Below are 18,728 nucleotides of genomic sequence, written 5' to 3'. Positions count from 1 at the left end.
ATATATAACAATTTCATTCCTTTTTAAGGCTGAATAATATTCCATTATATGGACATGCCACTTTTGGTTTGTCCATTCATTTATCAGTGGACATGTGGGTTGTTTCTACCTTTTGGTTACTATGAATAATTCTATGAATATGAATGTACACATATCGGTTGAGTCTCTGCTTTCAATTCTTTTGGTTATGTACCCAGGAGTGGAATTGTTGGATCATTTGGTAATTCTGTTTAATTTTTTAAGGAACCACCATACTGTCTTCTGCAGTGCCTACACTATTTTACATTCCCACCAACAGTGCACAAAAGTTCCAAATGCTCCAGAACCTCACCAACATCTGTTATTTTCTGTTCCCCTTTAGTTGGCTTTCTTTTTCTCCATAGCACTCACTACCTGTTTGCTTATTTATAATGCCTATTTCCCCCTAACTAGGATCTAAGCCTCTTGGGCACAGGACTTTCAGTGTTGTGTCCCCAGCACCTAGAACTCCTAGATCTCAGCACACAGCAGGTGCTCTAGAAATTTGTTGAATGTAGTAGTAAACACTTGGATCATATCAACGTTAGCAGGTATTAGAAATTCACAGATTTATCACACCAAATGTCGTTAACTATGTCCAGCTGAGGGAAGACCCTAGCCATAGTTCAATAGAATTAGCTCCACAGGTGATGGTTTTAGTGGTGTTTTCAGCTCATCCTCATTAGCAATTACCTCAGAACCACAGACACTACGAAAATTGGTAGGAATCATAAAAATTATGTTGCTGTCACTGACTTCAAGCCTTAACTGATTTCATTACAAGAGCAGTGCAAAAGCTTAAAAACACAAAAGTAAACCAAAAAAATTGCATGCACTTACAGTTAATAAAGAGCTTGCAAACCCAATGTGTTTTATTTTAAAAGATCAAACCAGCACTAAACAAGATGGGACAATGGCCTTGTATAGACTCCTTAATTAGATATATCCAAGGACAGCTTGACCTAGGAACCTAACTTTAAGCCTACTTTTATTTTTCTGTCGTCTTTTTTTTTTTTTCAGTTGTTCATATTTGGTGTTTGTTGTTTCGTTTTTGTTTTTTAAGAGCTGCTTGTAAAGAAATCAGAATTTCCACAAGATTATAAATGAGCTAAAAAGCCATGCGACTCTTTTTGTCTAGAAGTCAGCGAGTTGTATACCACTGGATTAGAGGTTTCATTCCTTTCTCTATCTCTCCCTCTAATACCCTGGTCCTGCTCACTTGAAAATATTTTGAGGAAAAAGGCAAGAGATTTATCTGGTGGGTTCATCTGTCTCTTTTCCTCTAAGCAACCTTTCCATCTCTCATTCCTCAAGAAAGGATGCCATTTCCCTCCAAAAAGCACCACTTTGTTAAATGGATAATATTGTCAACCCCAAACAACTTCATGGACTTAAAGAGGCGGCCAGGAGTAATTCATATAGAGCATGAAGAACTTTCCCTGCCTGCTACAAGGAAATCTTGATAGTATATTATGCTCTGAATTATTTAAAGAACAGACTGTACTTTCAACACACACACACACTCATGCACACACAAGAAAGAAATGAAAAAGTGTTCTACACAACTGTCCACAAACCAAACTGAAGAGTACATGAAAACATACCGATACTTCACAGTTTAGACTCACCGCAATTTAAACTACTGAATTATTCAGACTGAGAAATTCTGATTCTTTTAACCTGCACAGATGCCTTGATGTAGATGATCAAGATGGATTTCAGTTATGAGATGAACCTAATGCTGAACAGTGTTCCTCGTGGTTTGATTTCTTTTACTCTCCCCATTCAGCTTTCAGCACACAGCTCTCTAAAACACAGTCAGGGTAACATCTAACACCTCCTCAAATAGCCACACTCTTATCCCTACATCTACAGCTACATCGTTTCCTTCTTAAATCAATGTATTACTATTTATTCGTCACCTCTAGGACACAAGAGTTATTTCATCAACAGAAATAAGTACCATTTTTCCAGCTTTTCCCTCACCTCTCCCACCCAACTTAAATGCATTTGTGGGACACAGTGCAGTCCCAAAACCTGGAGTTCTATCTTGCCTCTACTGTGTACTAGCTACTGGGCAAGTGTTTTCACTCTCTACACCTTCACTTCTTCACCTGTTCCTGACTTAGAGTTTCTGTGATATATGGCTCTAGATCTGGCTTACAAGTACTTAATGTGTCCGTGCTATTTTTAGCAACAAGTTGGAGAAGAGTCTGTGAATCAGTTTCTCCTTGTCGAGAGCTTGCTCAAAAGAGAGGAACTTAACCCATTCCCTGGCCTTTTGAGTGCCCAGGTAGCCATGAAGGTCTACGCAACTCCAAGAAGGAACTACAGCCCACACATCCCAATGTTTCCCACTCCACCAGCCCTCCTAAGGATCTTATCAACAGGAAACAAAAGCACTATACTACTATAATGAAGTGTCTGCCTTTTATTTTCTAATTTCAAAAACCCAAAGATTGTAGCCCAGGGAACAGCTAAATATTTAGAAGGTTAAAAAAGTTGCTGAGACCCAGACCTCCACCCGTTTACCCTGTTCCTGACCATTTTGGAAGAAAAAACTTGTGATGGCCAAATCTGCAGCAATGGGTTGTACATGCAGCTGTTAAAACCTCCCTTTCTTAAAGAGCAGTATGACCATGGGGAGGAGGGGGGAGGAGCTGCTGGTCTTCACAGAAAAATGCTGCCTTCAACTCATATCCCACAATAAGCACCTAAACAAGAGGGACTCATCAGATTCCTTGACATTCAGGTGGCTTCAAGTTAAGGACTGGATACTACTCTTTCATGCTTCAAGAACAAACTTCCCTTTTTAAAGTACTAATTCTTTCAAACTGCCAGCAACCACTTTCATTTCTTGCAATCCAACCTACTCTGATTAAACACATGTTACAGTAAGAAAAAAGTGACTATTTTTGAAAGACAGAGGCAGTTAATTTTTGCTTACATATCTTGGCAGATGAAATGTACTGCTTCCTTCAGAATTTAAATCATCAGCACGCTGCCAGGCAAGTTCAATTCTCAGCCACCAATGGGCATTCCTTTTATTGCTCCATTTAATGGCTTTTCCCCCCTCCTCTCATAAACTTTCAGGCTGCTTTAAGTCTGAGCCTTGGCCAAAAGTGCTAGGCAGAACTGCCCCCTGTATCTCAAATGCTCTCTAAAGCTGTCACCAAAGGCAGTGACAAATTTTGGACACTAAGCCATGGAGTTTCCATTTCTTTCCTACTCCTATCCCCATGGCTCTTTAGAAGAGGGCAGAAAATACACTTCGAACAAAAATTCATTATTGACTACAGCACTCAGGCTTCACACTCACCTGACCGAGGTCAGGCACTCTGTTGCCCAAACACGCCAGCTGTGCGAATCCTGCTCCTCTGTAGTCAGCTCCTAAGTATTAAGAAAGAAACTGAGTGTAAGACCACGAAGGCCGGCCCCCAACAGAAATGCTTCGAATTGCAAGCTTCCATCTTCTTTAGCCTCCTTCCTGGAGAGACCCACCTCTTCCCCAAACAAGACAAGAAGATTCTAGGTAACTCTGCTTACTTATTTCCAGTATGTAACTGACAAGTGAGACTAGGCACGCAAAAACTTCGAACGTGCTGGGGAAGCTGGAACTAAAGGAAGTGTTTGGCAGATCCCAAAGCACTTGTTTCCCAGAGCCTAGGCCAAGTATCCGAAGCCCGCATCCTCATTGGGCGTGAGCTTCGTCCACATTTCATCCCTCAGCGCTCCCCGGTTTTCTTCCGTTTTTTTTTTAAACCCTCCCCACTGAGGCCCCCACATGCATTTTTCTCCCAACCAAACAGGTCGAGGGAGGGCTACATTTTTTAAAAGATTATTTCTTTGATTGGACTCACATATGACACCCCCCCAACACCCGCCACCCCCCCCCCAAAAAAAAAAAAACTATTTCCTGCAGCTGCTGCAACAGTTTCCAATTTGGGGGAATGCCATTCCGGTCCAGAATGGGTAGCCCTCGAGGCCAGTCACTCGAATAGAGATTTTTTTTTTCAGCCTAAAATGAACACCCCAAAAATGCCCTCAGTAAAAGAACCCCCAAACGTATGCAAGTGCATGCAAATCCACCAAGAACTGCAAGAGCGGGGCAAAAACTTCTGCGCCCGGGGTGGGGGACAGTACCAACTCCCCGCGCCCTCTGCCCGGCCCCAGCCGCTACCTTGGTGCCCGGGAGCCACGCCGGGCTGGGGGAGCAGGGCGAGGAGAGGTGTTAGCAGCCGCTGGGTAATCCCATGTCCGCGAACAGGGAGTTCGTTCCGTTAGGATGGAAACGGAACACCCACACCTCCTCTCGGCGTGCGCTTTCTCTCTCTCCACCCTCTGCCTCCTCCTCCTCCACCACCACCTCCTCCTCCTCTCCTCCCACCCCAGCGAGCTTGAGGAAACGCTTCAGCAGCACATCCACATGGTTACTGCACATCGAAGCGGCTCCTGGCAGCTTATATAGGCCGGGAAGCTCCCTGGGCAATGTAGTCCGAGTCCGAGGTCGTGGCGGCGCCTGGGGCTGCGGGGAAGGACTACGAGTCCCAGAATCCCTTGGGCTCCGGGCTGGGCTCTGAATAGAAGCGCGCGGGGACTGGGAGGGGCGTCCTGCGGGGCGTCCGGGCTTCGAATCCTCCTCTTACCAGAGAGCTGGCGGGGTCTGGAGCCCGAGACCCAAAGCAACCCCTGGGGAGCGCCCCCAACCCTTGGGGACGCTCCTCCTCTGGCTGCCCCCTTTCCTTTGAATCCAGGTATCTCTGGGTGAGGGGGGTGCGGGTAGGAGCTCGGATTTCTGCTTTGGGAAGTTTTTACAAGCTGTTACGCACCCTCCCCACCCCCCCGTGCCTTGAGTCCCTGAGCCAAGAATTTCAGAAATCCAGGGCACAAAAAAGCCAGTATTTGCGGTCAAGGATTAAAGGCGCGAGGTTGTCTTTATTTAATCTGCTCCATCCTGCTCGGGTTTGCATAGAAAACGAACTCTGGCAGGAATGATCTACGCAGGAGGGGACATAGGCAAGTAGCTGGAGAGACCCCGAGCCGCGTGTGTTCTTCCTCGCCCCACAGGAGATGAAGAAACGCTAGCCTCTCCGGTGCACAAAAATAAAGGAGCCGAGTTGTGACTCGCCGGCGCGGAGATTGGGAGGCAGAAAGTAAATACAAACCGCGACCTAAGTCCTGACCCTTGCTTCAAGCAGCCCCTCTGCTCCCCGGAGCTGTAAATGCTTAAGTAAATAAACCGCAAGCCAGAAAAATTAGGGCTTCGGAGACAGCTGCTGGCACGATGTTGCGCGTTCAGGCGGGGCGCCCTCCGGCAGCCCCCGATAACGGCGGCTGGGATGAGATGGGTTGCTGCCCCCTGCTACAATGTGCCTGGGCTCTTGGGCTGCATGCTGTTTGGCTTTTGGAAGGAGGGCAAGGGCTAAGCAAAGAGGCAAAGTCAGTCGGCTGCTCTCCCTTCCTGAGATGATAGGCATTCCTTACACAAACGTTTCCTGAATGTCTACTGGGTGCCAGGCACTGTGCCAGGCTCTGGGGCATAGTGGTAAGCCTAAACACACCACAGCATCCCAGATAAGCACTGCCTGCCGTCCCACATGGTGGCTATAACAACAATAGTAATAATAATAGTTTGAGAGGCAGATTTTACCAAACCCAGACCACATGCACTTTTCATGCATCATGCTATTGAGTTTTAACAACCATGGGCATATTATCTCTATTTGATAGATGGAGGCCTAAAGGCTCAGAGAAATCAGGTAATTTCCCAAGATGCCACCATATATTAAGTAGTGCAGCCTGGATTCCAATTCCAGACTTAGTTCTTGTACTAAGTCCTTGTCTTTGGGGAAATCCATCACCACTGCCTTAAATGGCCTCCTTCCCCATTTTAGGAGCAGCCTCTGAGCCTTTGGGCAAGTTATGTTCATCTCTTTGCCCCAGTTTTGCCATCTTGGAGAAAGTCATTAGAACTTTGCCAACTTTGTATCAGGATTGCTTGACAGAATTAACGGTCTTATGAAACTTGAGGAACAAATTAGGGGAGAACCAGGACTAACAATTATTATTCATAAAATAATGCCAAAACTAATAATAATTACTGATATTTATCGAGTACATGGCATGTGCCAGGCATTATTCTAAGCTCTTTGTGTACATTTTCTCATCAAATCCTATTAAAAATTGTTTTTTTTATTTATGGGCAAACTGAGGCACACAGAATTTAAGCAAAGTCCTCCAAATCACATAGGTGATGGGCTGTCTGACTCCAGAACCCTAGACATTAACTGCTATCCTCCACAGCCTCCCCAATGAAAACATATGCATTCAAGGCATCTGCTCATATAAGCGTTTAATACCAGCCCAGGAATGGGCAATGCTCAGAGCAGACAAAGTTTATGTTCATTGTATTTACTCTTGCCTCTCCTCCCTTTCAGCAGTAGCCCTTTGTTACTGGGCACTAGAGCATCATGTTTAATGCCTGAAGCTAGCACTCCACATCATCAAGAAATACCCGCATCTTGTCACAACAAAAAGGTCCACACCTTTCCCATCTGTCCCCTTTCTTCTTTTCCCCTATGAAAACAATTTGTTCTGTTTCTAAAGGGTTTTTGGCTCTACTTTTTCAAACAAATTCAATGAATCACTCATTAGTATTAAAACTGGTAAATGCTAAAGGGTAATTATTTCAGGTGCTTCTAACAGAAACAATGGAATTTTTTTAAGCTTATTTACCTATTTTGAGAGAGACAGAGACAGCACAAATGGGGGAGGAGCAGAGAGAGAGAGAGAGAGAATCCCAAGCAGGCTTCACACTGCCGGTGCAGAGCCTGACACAGGGCTTGCACTCACGAAACTGCAAGATCATGACCAGAGCCGAAATCAAGAGTTGGATGCTCAACTGACTGAGCCACCCAGTCACTCCAGAAACGGTGGAATTTTAATGTGGGTTTTCTAAAGAAAATGTGGTCTTGTTTGAGAGCCAGTTACATGGACACTTGACCCTTAACTGCTTTATCCAGTCTTCCCTCCTAGACCACAACTTTCACTGAAGACCGGGATCCTATTTTGTTTGTACTTGTATTCCCTCCTCCCCTACCCAGCAGGCCTAGTTCTCTGCACATTTTAGTAGATATGTACAAAAAAAAAGTTTGTAAGCAAAAGGATTGTAATAGAATGTGTGTCAGGCATATGGTAGAATAGATGAACATATTTTTTGAGCACACAAACCATGGAACCCACTCCTACCATACACTGTTTCTTCCACCTGTCTGTGTGTATGGTCCTATTCAAAAGTTTGCAACTGTCATCAGGTTCTCGAAGCTACTGGGTCACTAGAAAGTAGTTTTGATTAATATGCTATGATGCTAATAGGTTCTCTACAATGCTGTATGATGGATGATGAAATATGTCATAATAAAGGGGCAACTGCTCAATTCATTCTTTATTATGAATAGAAGGAAGGAGGCTTCTTTGTCTTAACAGTTTTTTTTTTCTGGAAGAATTTTCCAGAACTGTGCTTCCAAATCCAGTAGCCACTAGCCATTTAGACACTTAAGATATGGCTAGTTCTAACAGAGATGTGAAGTAGATATAAAATACAGGTCAAATTTCAAAGACTTAGTACAAAAAAAAAAAAAAACAAAAACAAAATACCTCAATAGTTTTTATATTGATCACATACCAAAATGTTAACATTTTGGTTGGATTGGGTTAAATAAAATAGGTAATTAAATTTAATTCTGACTTCTTTTTACTTCCTTAATGTGCTACTATGATATTAAAATTTTCATGTGTGGCTAATATTATATACTATTTGACAGTGCTTGTTCAGAAAACCAAGAATCGAATTGTCAAGACCCAGTTCAAGATGACAACCAGCCCTGAAATTGCCATTTATGACTTTGCCCTTGAAATGCCCATGCAGGGAAGTAGGAGGGCTTTGCAGAGTCAGGATAGTATCATAGACTGAGCAGAAGCCTGAAGAACATCCAAAACTAGCACACCAGCCTACCCCCAGGGAAACCCTACAAATAGAAACAGGTTTCATGAGCAGTGTATAGCTAAAAACCACAACTGAGTGAATCTTCCTAGAAGCCCACCTTCAAATGCCACCCTGATTAACACAGTAAAATGCACTGGAGAAAGCAAGGATCAGAAAAAGTGGGTTTGACATTCAGCTGCACCCTTAATATCCATGTAACCGTGGCCAGTCACCTAACCTTGCGGAGAATCCGTTTTTTGGTAGTGAAGCCGGTAGTCTTTGCCCAGCCAGCTTCACTGTATCAAATGTGTCACTAGACATGAAAAGGCTTTGTAAGCTCACCCAAGCCATACCAAAGTAAGAGGATGTTATCAACAAGCTTGGAGAAAATGTTGATGTGTCACAATATAATACTCAACTCCACAGCAAACTTTTGATTATTGGGGCAATGCTAGTCCAGCTTTTCTCCCATGCAAAAGATTTTAATTGCCCATAAGTGCCCCCAATAAGCCTTAAGTACTTTAATTATCTCTTCTCCAAATCATTATTAAATGGCAAGACAGAATGACCCTGAAGTCAGAGAATTCAATCTATTTTTTGGCACCGATGTATTACTTATATGTGCAATCAAACATGAGAACTATCAGTGAAGAGAAAAAGCTACTAGTCAGTCCTCCAACTAGTCTATCTTGGTCATTGTTAACTTTTGTGGTGAAGGGATGGTGCTTTCTTTGAGAATCTTATAAAAGTCATGGACATTTGCTCCAGCATGACACAGATTCTCACAATTTTAGCACCAGTTCTTAGAATTTCTGGTACCAATGGCCACCCCCCACCGCCAAACTCATTCATAGATACCCCTGGCAACCTGACTATCTTTCAGCTCCATCTTTGTGTGATATTGTCTCTCCAAGCAGATAAACTTTTTGAAGACAGAGATCAAGTCCTATATTTGTGTACCCTTGGCAGCATCTAGCTAAGCTCTGTATACAGAATAGGTGCACAGCATTTACTGGCTTAATCCATTTTTGGAACCATAAGAGTAGCCAGAAGAAATCACCCACAGGCACATAGCAGCCCTAGATGAGACAGAAAAGTGTAGGAGGCGCCTGGGTGGCTCAGTCAATTTAACATCTGACTTTGGCTCGGGTCATGAGTTTGTGAGTTCAAGCCCCACATGGGGCTCTCTGCTGTCAGTGCAGAGCCTGCTTTGGATCCTCTGTCCCCCTCTCTCTGCACCTACCCCCCTTTCTCAAAATAAATAAACATTAAAAAAATTTTAAAAAGAAAAGTGCAGCTGGTGTTTGGACACGAGCAGGAGAGAGAACAATTTGGCATGGAGCTAGGAAAATGAGACATTTTTCCCAGGCCCAGGCATCCTGTGAGGCTAAAAGAAGGCATGAACAGGGAGACGTCCTGTATTTGTTGTCCTATCTGGAGTTTAGAAGAGACTGCTGGTCCGTAAACTTGCAAAAGGAAGGGAACATTGGCAAATTGTCAATGATTTAAGGTCTGGGAGGCAGCATAATGGCTACAGAAGAATGCAGAAGTTGAGGAGTTACTACCACTTTATTGCATTTAGAATTGACAGCTATAGCATCTCTGATAATTGCTGCCAACATTGTCTCCCACTGTGTAAGCAAATAAAGAGGGCTATTACTGTCTACCACATTATCTTCCTGAGACACATGCAGAACCAGGAGTTTATTATCAACTCAGATCATTTCCCCCCATCTCCTGCTTCCCATCTGCAAGGCTATCATCCTGAATCGCTCTAGTAGCCAAGTTAGATCTGGGGAAGAAATTTGGGTAAAGGCCTTCATATCTTATCCTAGTGTTTGAACTAAAGGAAATATGTTTATCAAACGAAAAACAAAAAAACTCTTCCCTACAGGGGAATTCATCCAATACATGTAGAAGAAAAATATAAGATTAGAAAATCCCCATTTTGCAACTTACAGTGCAATAATTTACTTAGATATCAGTAGATGCCAAACCTCCTGAGCAAAAGGTACTGGAGACAAAGATATTCATATAGCCCTAAAAAATCACCCCCATGGGCTACCCACTAATTATGAGGTGGAAAATGGAACTTTATAATGAAGAAATATGGCAACCACCACACCCAAGTGATCAAATTTATCGTCAATAATACTGGCACAACCAGACACTATTTGCCTCCTGGTATGACTCGATAACAAATATACAACACCACATAGAAATGTTTCTGCCAAAGATGTCTGAGGATACAATCAGACCCAGAATATGGAGCATTCCAGAAGACCTGAACTCTTCAAATAAATCAGTGTCATGAAAACAAAAAATAGATTTAAAAGACAAACACAGAGCATTACCAGTTAAATGAAACATATGACCCATGATTGGTTCCTGGATTGAAAGAAACAAAAAATAAATCTATAGAAGACGTTTATCAGCAACTAAAAATTTTGAATCTAGACTATGTATTAAAGGAAAGTATGGAATGATTAATTACGGGGGTGTGATAATAATACTGTGGTTATATAGCAGAATGTCTTTGTCCTTAGGAGATGTAACCTAAAGTATTTATTTATTTATTTACTTACTTACTTATTTAAAGTTTATTTCTTTATTTTTGAGAGAGAGAGAGAGAGAGAGAGAGAATCCCAAGCAGGCTCAGTGCTGTCAGTGCAGAGCCTGATGCAGGGCTGGATCTCACAAACCGTGAGATCATGACCTGAGCTGAGATCAAGAGTCAGGTGCTCAACAGACAGCCACCCAGGCACCCCTGTGTCCTAAAGTATCTAGAAATGGGATCTCATGGTGTCTAAAGCCCACTCTCAAAAAAACATGTATCTTCTGAATCTGAAAACAATCATATGTTTATGTATTTAGACTTGTCAAGATTATTCAAAAAAACTAAAATCTTGACACATTTATAAATATTTCTATGACTGTTTTTGTGATCATTTCACAGTTATGCTGGAAAATTATTTTATCTTTAAAGACTATAGTTAACAGCAATAAATTATTTTAAAATCTACATTTAATTTTTTAGATAAATTACAAAACAAGCTAGTAGTTATAGCTAGGCAAGTTTTCTGTCAACAGTCTCTCAAGTTGTGAGTAATTCCACTTGTTGCAACATATCCTTCCTAGCGTCTAAGTCAACCAGAAAAGCAAAGGGAATTAAGTATGAGAAAGGGAAGTGGAAAACTTGAATTTTTACAGGCTTCAATTTTGCCTTCTCCTGGGAGAGTTATTTGATGATCGGTAGACCTACTCACTAAAGCAGGCACACTGCATTCAGTTACTAATCGGATCTCAAAGTTCTATCTTTACTTCCTGTGCTATCTCGGTGTATCCAGACTCAATCAAGTTAACAGTTTCCTTTTTTCCCACTTAGTTTTGTTCCCAGATTTGAAGTAGTATTTGCCTTTAATTGTAGTTTTGGGATATGGTTAACCTGTCTCATGAGTTCACACCCAGATGGTGTGAATTGAGGTTCATTCTTCATGAAACAGATAAGGCAGGGTCATCCCAGTGAAGTGGGACTGGATGGGTCAGGGGTCGAGTGGAGGGATCCACACAGGAACATTTTATTGATTGCTTAAGTGCCTGGCTGTCAGTATTAAGCTGGTATTTAATGGGTACCTCTGGGGTCTACTAGGTGCTGTGCTGGGCATGGGGAGGGTAGAAAAGACAGAATAGAGTACACTGTGCTTTTGCTGTCTGCCTTTTTCTTAATCATGACCTTCCTTCGAAAGGAATTTCAAATGTGGTGTTCAGTGGGTCACAAACAGGAAAACTCTCTTCTTTTTAATCATAAGTTTTTGTCCTCAGCTGGCCATTAATTCTATTTCCTGAAAGGTTTCTTCTTTCCAGTAATATTTTGCAGACCTAGCAGCTGTGACTAGGAAATCACCTAGATGCTGTCCAGGGCCTCTGGCCTTCCTTAATTATTTAACCACCATCCAGGCACCTGTCTGTTTACATTGGAAATTTTCTCCATTAGAGGTACACATTATCAAGATGATCTTCTGTCAGGGCGCCTGGGTAGCTCAGTTGGCTGGGTGTCTGACTTCGGCTCAGGTCATGAGCTCAGGTCATGAGCTCATGGGTTTGAGCCCTGCGTCGGGCTCTGTGCTGACAGCTCAGAGCCTAGACCCTGCTTGGGATTCTGTGTCTCCCTCTCTCTCTCTGTCTCCCCTGCTCATGCACCACCCCCTCTCTCCCTCAGAAAAAAACATTAAAAAAATAAAAAAAAGATGATCCTTTGTCACTGAAATACTTATAATGAACATAGTACAGCAAGTGAAGGATGAAATAATGTCTCCTAAGTAGTTCTTCTACTCTGCTCCCTCTCAAAAAAAGTCCTTTTATTTACATTGATAACTGTGCTACTTGTTAGAAGGAAAAGGAGGAGGAAGCACAAAGTGCATCACTCAGCACCTCAAATACCTTGAGAAACAGATGAAATCAGCAAGCCTTGAAGCAAATGAGCCATTTTGTAAAGATTAGTATTCATGAGGAAGAAAATTAAACATATAGCATTCTTGTCATCAGAAATAAGTAAGGATATTTAGGGGCACCTGGGTGGCTCACTCAGTTAAGTGTCTGACTCTTGATTTTCGCTCAGGTCAAGATGTCACATTCGTGAGTTCAAGTCCTGCATCGGGCTCTGTGCTGACGATGCAAAGCCTGCTTGGGACGCTCTCTCTCCTCTCTGCCCCTCCCCTGCTCATGCACTCTCTCCCTCTCTCAAAAATAAGTAAGTAAATAAACAAACAAACAAACTTAAAAAAAAAGAAATAAGTAAGGATATTTAAAAGAGCAAGAGGGGCACCTGGGTAGCTCAGTCGATTAACCGTCTGACTTTGACTTAGCTCACGATCTCGTGTTTCGTGAGTTTGAGCCCCTTGTCAGGCTGTGTGCTGACAGCTCAGAGCCTGGAGCCTGCTTTGGATTCTGTGTCTCCCTCTCTCTGCCCCTCCCCCCGTTCATGCTTGTATCTCTCTCTCTCTCTCTCTCTCTCTCTCTCTCTCTCTCTCTCAAAAATAAACATTAAAAAAATTTTAAGAGAAAGATTATTTCTGAAATAATCTCACTCATAAGAAAAACAAAGCCTTTATTTCTAAGTTTCTGAATATACTGTTTTGAACCTGAATTTAAAAAAAAATTGTAATAAAGCTCAGTGAAAATGTTTACACATAGTAAAAAGTGAATAGATCCAGTTTTTTCAAAAAATCAATCAGGTAAGAATGTACTCAGTATTTTTAACTTGTGCATTATTGAATGATCATTTGACCTTCAGAAAAAGCAAAATGTTTAAGTTTGTCTGGTTTTAGAAAGTTTCACTTGGTTTAGAAAGTAGGGTGAAAAGCTGCTATTAGAGAAGTCTTTGTATGATGTCTGTTGCCCTCGCTTTAAAAAAAAAAAAAAAGAATGTACATTCTGACCCCAAATCAGTATTAGAAATTAGGTTCTGAGATTAAATTAGCCTTTATGTCTCTTACACTTAACTTACTTTCAAAACACTATCACAAGGGAAGAGACATCAATATAGAAAAGAAAAGGGGAAAAAAGACTTTTTATAATGCTAACCTATTTTGGAACAACGTTTTAAAGCAATAGAGTGGCACTTGATGATATGCCAATCCATATGCAAAGCAAAGGAAGAAGAAAAACACTTTCATGCATTTCATGGCATAATTTTTAACCGGCAAGTAATTAAATTTTGATTAATTGTAGCCATTAAATTATGAATCCTGTTTTGTGTCACCATCTCATTTGAAATGTAGTAGAAGTGAAACATCTTGGGGAAATGAGGAAACAGTAGAGTTCGCCTTGAAACTCTATTTTAGGGGAAAAGAAATAATGGATTTATATCATTGCTCATAGAGAATAAACCTATTCAGGAAATATAGGAAACGTTTTGCTCATATTATAGGACACCCTATTAGAGACACGTATTTGGCAAATTTTGGCATCTGTAAAGCACATGATAGCAGAAAGAGTTGGCAGATTTGGGTAGAATTTAGAATGCATGCCTGGCTTTCCAAAGCTACGTTCTTTGATTTTGTGGGTTCCCCCATTCCTCCCACAGTGCCTGACACATGGTGGAGGCTCAAAAGGTATTTATTATATAAAACTGAGAACAAACTGAGGGTTGATGGGGGGTGGGAGGGAGGGGAGGGTGGGTGATGGGTATTGAGGAGGGCACCTTTTGGGATGAGCACTGGGTGTTGTATGGAAACCAATTTGACAATAAACTTCATATATTGAAAAAAAAAAAAAAACGTGTAGTCAATATATTCCTTAGACATAGGTCCAAGATATGAATAGGATATTGGTCTCCAAGTGTCACTTTAAGTGATAATGGAGATCCCTAAAGTATTATAAACAAACTAGATGGGCCTGGTTAATTAATATTCATCTATGGATTCTAAGAAAAGTATGTTAGTATAAAATTTTTTACTGAATTGAGATATAGATACTACTAACTGGTAAGTGATCTGTATTCTAGGCAGGCCAGACTTCAAAAGCTGACCATGCCTGCCAGTAGAATGAAGTGAAAATACTTGGACTTTCCCATTCCTGGGTATCTGCCTACCCAACAGAAATGAAAACATAGATTCATACAAAAACCCTGTACAAGGGGTACCTGGGGGGCTCAGTTGGTTAAGCAACCGACTTCAGCTCAGGTCATGATCTCACGGCTTGTGAGTTCAAGTCCCACATTGGGTTCTGTGCTGACAGCTCAGAGCCTGGAGCCTGCTTCAGATTCTGTGTCTCTTCTTCTCTCTACCCCTCCCCTGCTCACACTCTGTATCTCTCTCTCAATAATAAATAAATGTTGAAAAAATTTTTTTTAAAAACCCTGCACAAACGTTCACAGAAACATTAATGGTAATAGGCAAAAAGGGGAAACAACCCAAATGTCCATCAGCCATAGAAACTATATGTAGATATATCTATACACGAAATATCTATATCAATAACTAATATCTAATGTGGATATATCTATATCTAATATAGAATATCTATATAATGGAATATTATTCAGCCAGAAAAATGAATGAACTACTGACACATGATATAACATGGAAGACCCTTGAAAACATCATGCTAAGTCACAAAAGGCTACATATATTATGTAATTCCCTTCATGTGAAATGTCCAGAATAGACAAAGCTACAGAGACAGAAAGTAAATCAGCGTTGGTCTAGGGCTGGCGGGGAATGGGGGTGACTACTAAGAGGTGTGGGATTTCTTGTGGAGGTGGTGAAATGTTCCAAAATCAACTGTGAAGATGATTGCACATCTCTGTAGTTATGCAAAAACAAATAAAAACACATAGAATTGTACACTTTAAATAGATGAATTGTATGTTATATAAACTGTTTCTCAATAAAGCTGTCATAAGAGAAAATGCAAAAGTGGGTTTGGATCCTACGACCTGTTGCTCACTAATTTAGGTAGATTACTTATCTCAAAATGGGCCGATATACTGTTTACCTGGCAGGGTTGTTGCTATAATGATTAAGTAAGAAAATCCTGCTGAAAAGCCTCAACTAGAACAAGCATGTAAGTGGTAGTTATTCTCAATTATTATAGTGCATTGGTCCAACCACAGCAACTTCTGCTGTATTTCAAACCACTTAGGGTGTGTTCCAGGCCCCATAGCTTCATGTTAAAGGTGAGCATGGCCAGTCAAATTACTGCTGTTTAGATTTAAATGGAGAAACAGAGAGGGGCGCCTGGGTGGCTCTGTTGATTAAGCGTTTGACTTCGGCTCAGGTCATGACCTCATGGTTTGTGAGTTTGAGCCCCGCGTCGGGCTCTGTGCTGACAGCTCAGAGCCTGGAGCCTACGTCGATTCTCCCTCTCTTCCTGCTTCTCCCCCGCTTATGCTCTGTCTCTCTCTGTCTCTCTCAAAAATAAATATTTAAAAAATAAATAAATAATAAATGGAGGGGTGCCTGGATGGCTCAGTGGGTTAAGTGTCCGACTTTGGTTCAGGTCATGATCTCGCAGTTCGTGAGGTCAAGCCCCTCGTCGGGCGCTGTGCTGACAGCTCAGAGCCTGGAGCCTGCTTCAGATTCTGTGTCTCCCTCTCTCTCTGCCCCCACTTCACACTCTCTCTCTCTCCCTCTCTCTAAAAAATAAAGATTAAAAAAAATTTTAATACAAAAAATAAAAAAATAAATGGAGAAACAGAGAGTTTTGGATAAATGACTGTTTCAGTTTTCAAGGTCACAGGGGTTGGGTGAGCCCTATGCAAATCAAATTGATGAGGGAACCAAAATAATGTTGCAGGGGCAGAGGGTAGCACAGAAGACATGCTGAGGAGAAGGCAAGATGCCATGAGTGGGGCTGAAGGTGGCCAATACCTAGAACTGCCTGGATTCCTGATAATTTCCTGTCTTAGCTGAAACCATTTGTAACCACACAATATGCTGGCCCCACTGTTGAGTCAGCGTCACCAAGGGCTAAATAGCAGGGATGCTGCAATCACATTGCAGAGATCCAAGACCCCCTTTCAAACCCTGGCTTAACACTTACTAGCTCTGTGACTTTGGGCGAGACACTGGATTGACTTCTTTTCAGATAAGACATTTACCTAAGCCTTCTGAGGCTCAGTTGCCTTATTGGTCCACTTGGTATCAGGATAGAACTTCTCTCACTGCATTGTTGAAGGAATGAGATGAGATAATGCACCTAAATGCTCAGCACATAGTGAATACTCAATAAATGAGAGAGATTAATAGTTAATGTACAGTCTCTCTTTTTTTTTAATTAATGTAACTTTACTCCTTACCAGCAAAGGCATTTAATTAAATAGGTGGTTATAGAGTCAGTTACAATGTGAAGGCTTTAGCTGAAATGTAAACTGTATAAAAGGCAACTTGATAGTGAAAATTTTAGGAAGAGTGACCTACTCAATCTTTTGTTTGGCTGATGAAGGAAGGGACACCTGAAGATTCAGTATTCCTGGGATGCCTGGGTGGCTCAATTGGTTGAGTGACCAACTCTTGATTTCAGCTCAGGTCCTGACTGCTTGGGATTCTCTCTCTCTCTCTTTCTTTGCCCCTCCCCTGCTCACACACATGCTCTCTCTATCTCAAAATAAATAAATAAACACTTCAAAAAAAATTCAATACTCCATCCAGCTCACACAGCCACACAGAAGTTATGTAGGGATGAGAAGACTTGCTCCCTGACCTCAGGCTAGAGCTCCGTCCAATGAATTTCAGATCACTGAGATTGAAACTATTAACTTAGTAAAACTTTCCCATTATTCTCTTAACCAGCAATTTATTATTATATTTTTAAACAGAAGTTACAACTAAAATCTTAATGCTACTTACTTTTTTATTGTATCAAGTTTTTTTCTTAAATTTTTTTTATTTTATTTTAGAGATAGCATGGTGGGGCAGAGGGGCAAAGGGAAAGAGAGAGAGAGAGAATCTTTTTTTTTTTTTATTTGAGAGAGAGAAAGGGTGAGAGGAAGGGAGGAGGAGAAAGAGAGGGAAAGGGAAAGATAGAATCCCAAGCAGGCTCCAAGCAGTCAGCCCAGAACCCAATGCAGGGCTGGATTTCACAAACCGTGAGATCTTGCCATGAGTCAAGAGTCAGAGGCTTAACTGACCAAGCCACCCAGGCACCCAAGGGAGAGAAAATCTTAAGCAGGCTCCACGCTCAGTGCAGAGCCCAATGCAGGGCTCATTCCCACTACCCTGGGATCATGGCCTGAGCTGAAATCAAGAGTGGACACTCAGGGCACCTGGGTGGCTCAGTCAGTTAAGTGTCCAACTTCAGCTGAGGACATGATCTTGTGGTCCGTGAGTTCGAGCCCTGCGTCAGGCTCTGAGCTGACAGCTCAAAGCCCTGAGCCTTCTTCGGATTCTGTCTCCCTCTCTCTCTGCCCTTCCAACACTCACGCTCTGTCTCTCTCTCTCTCTCCCTCAAAAAATAAACAAACATTTAAAAAAATGTAAGAAAACTGAGTTGGACGCTCAACCAACTGAGCCACCCAGGTGCCCTGTGTCAATTTTTTATTATATAAATTATGATCAATTCAATCCACTATTTATTATAGTTAGATTTTATTCCACTGAGCTATTGGCTTGTCCATCTATATAGCCAAGTTCCACCAAGAAAGAGACACTTTTCCATGAGGAAATCAGAAGAATGTTGTGGGTTCCCAGTGACCTAACATGTTATTCTGTTGGCGTGTTCTGGAGAAAGAATTTCTCATAGCAGAGGGCAATGAAGTCATTCCAGGGGTGACATTTTTGTTTTTTTCTTTTTACATAATGGTAATACCAATTTTCCTAGAACTGGGAAGGGCAGAAAAAAAATAAAACCCTTCCTTTTTTTTTTTTTTTGTCAGATTTCCCAGAGGCGAGAGCATGACACAGTTCCTTTTTCTTTTCTGCAATTATTATCAAATTAATTTGCTCCTGGCCTGGTTTACTTTTATTCATTTCTATAGCCTTTGCATCATACCCAAAGGAGTTTCCTTTTTCTATTGTTAGACAGATTTTCTCAAATTGTTTTAAAACTTTGTGCTTCTTGTTCATTCTGTTTTGTGGGTGAAGCATTTTTAGACTCTTTCCTCCGGAGTTCTTTTGAGTTACAAAGTTAAACAATGTGATTGGGAGACTTTGAGAAAGTCCTGGTGGTTTGTGAGGTGCCATTATCATCTGCCATTAACTTGTCTGTGGTGCCTTGCCTGGTACAC

General features: G+C 41.6%; 1 protein-coding gene across 2 annotated transcripts in view; it reads right to left on the bottom strand.

The window, feature by feature from the left end:
* The window catches only part of ITPR1 (inositol 1,4,5-trisphosphate receptor type 1), a 327,875-nt gene extending 323,488 nt beyond the window's left edge, over positions 1 to 4,387 (bottom strand). For both annotated transcript variants that reach the window (XM_042930020.1, XM_042930021.1), the window contains exons 1-2: positions 4,199 to 4,387; positions 3,338 to 3,408 (exon numbers count right to left, since the gene is read on the bottom strand). The gene's annotated coding sequence lies outside the window, so the exon portion shown is untranslated. The remainder of the gene's footprint in view (positions 1 to 3,337; positions 3,409 to 4,198) is intronic.
* Between the last annotated feature and the right edge of the window lie 14,341 nt (positions 4,388 to 18,728).

This window comes from Panthera leo, chromosome A2 (assembly GCF_018350215.1).
Source record: "Panthera leo isolate Ple1 chromosome A2, P.leo_Ple1_pat1.1, whole genome shotgun sequence".
Taxonomy (NCBI): domain Eukaryota; kingdom Metazoa; phylum Chordata; class Mammalia; order Carnivora; family Felidae; genus Panthera; species Panthera leo.
Note: the sequence above shows the minus strand (reverse complement) of the source record. Positions and strands in the feature narration are given on the sequence as shown.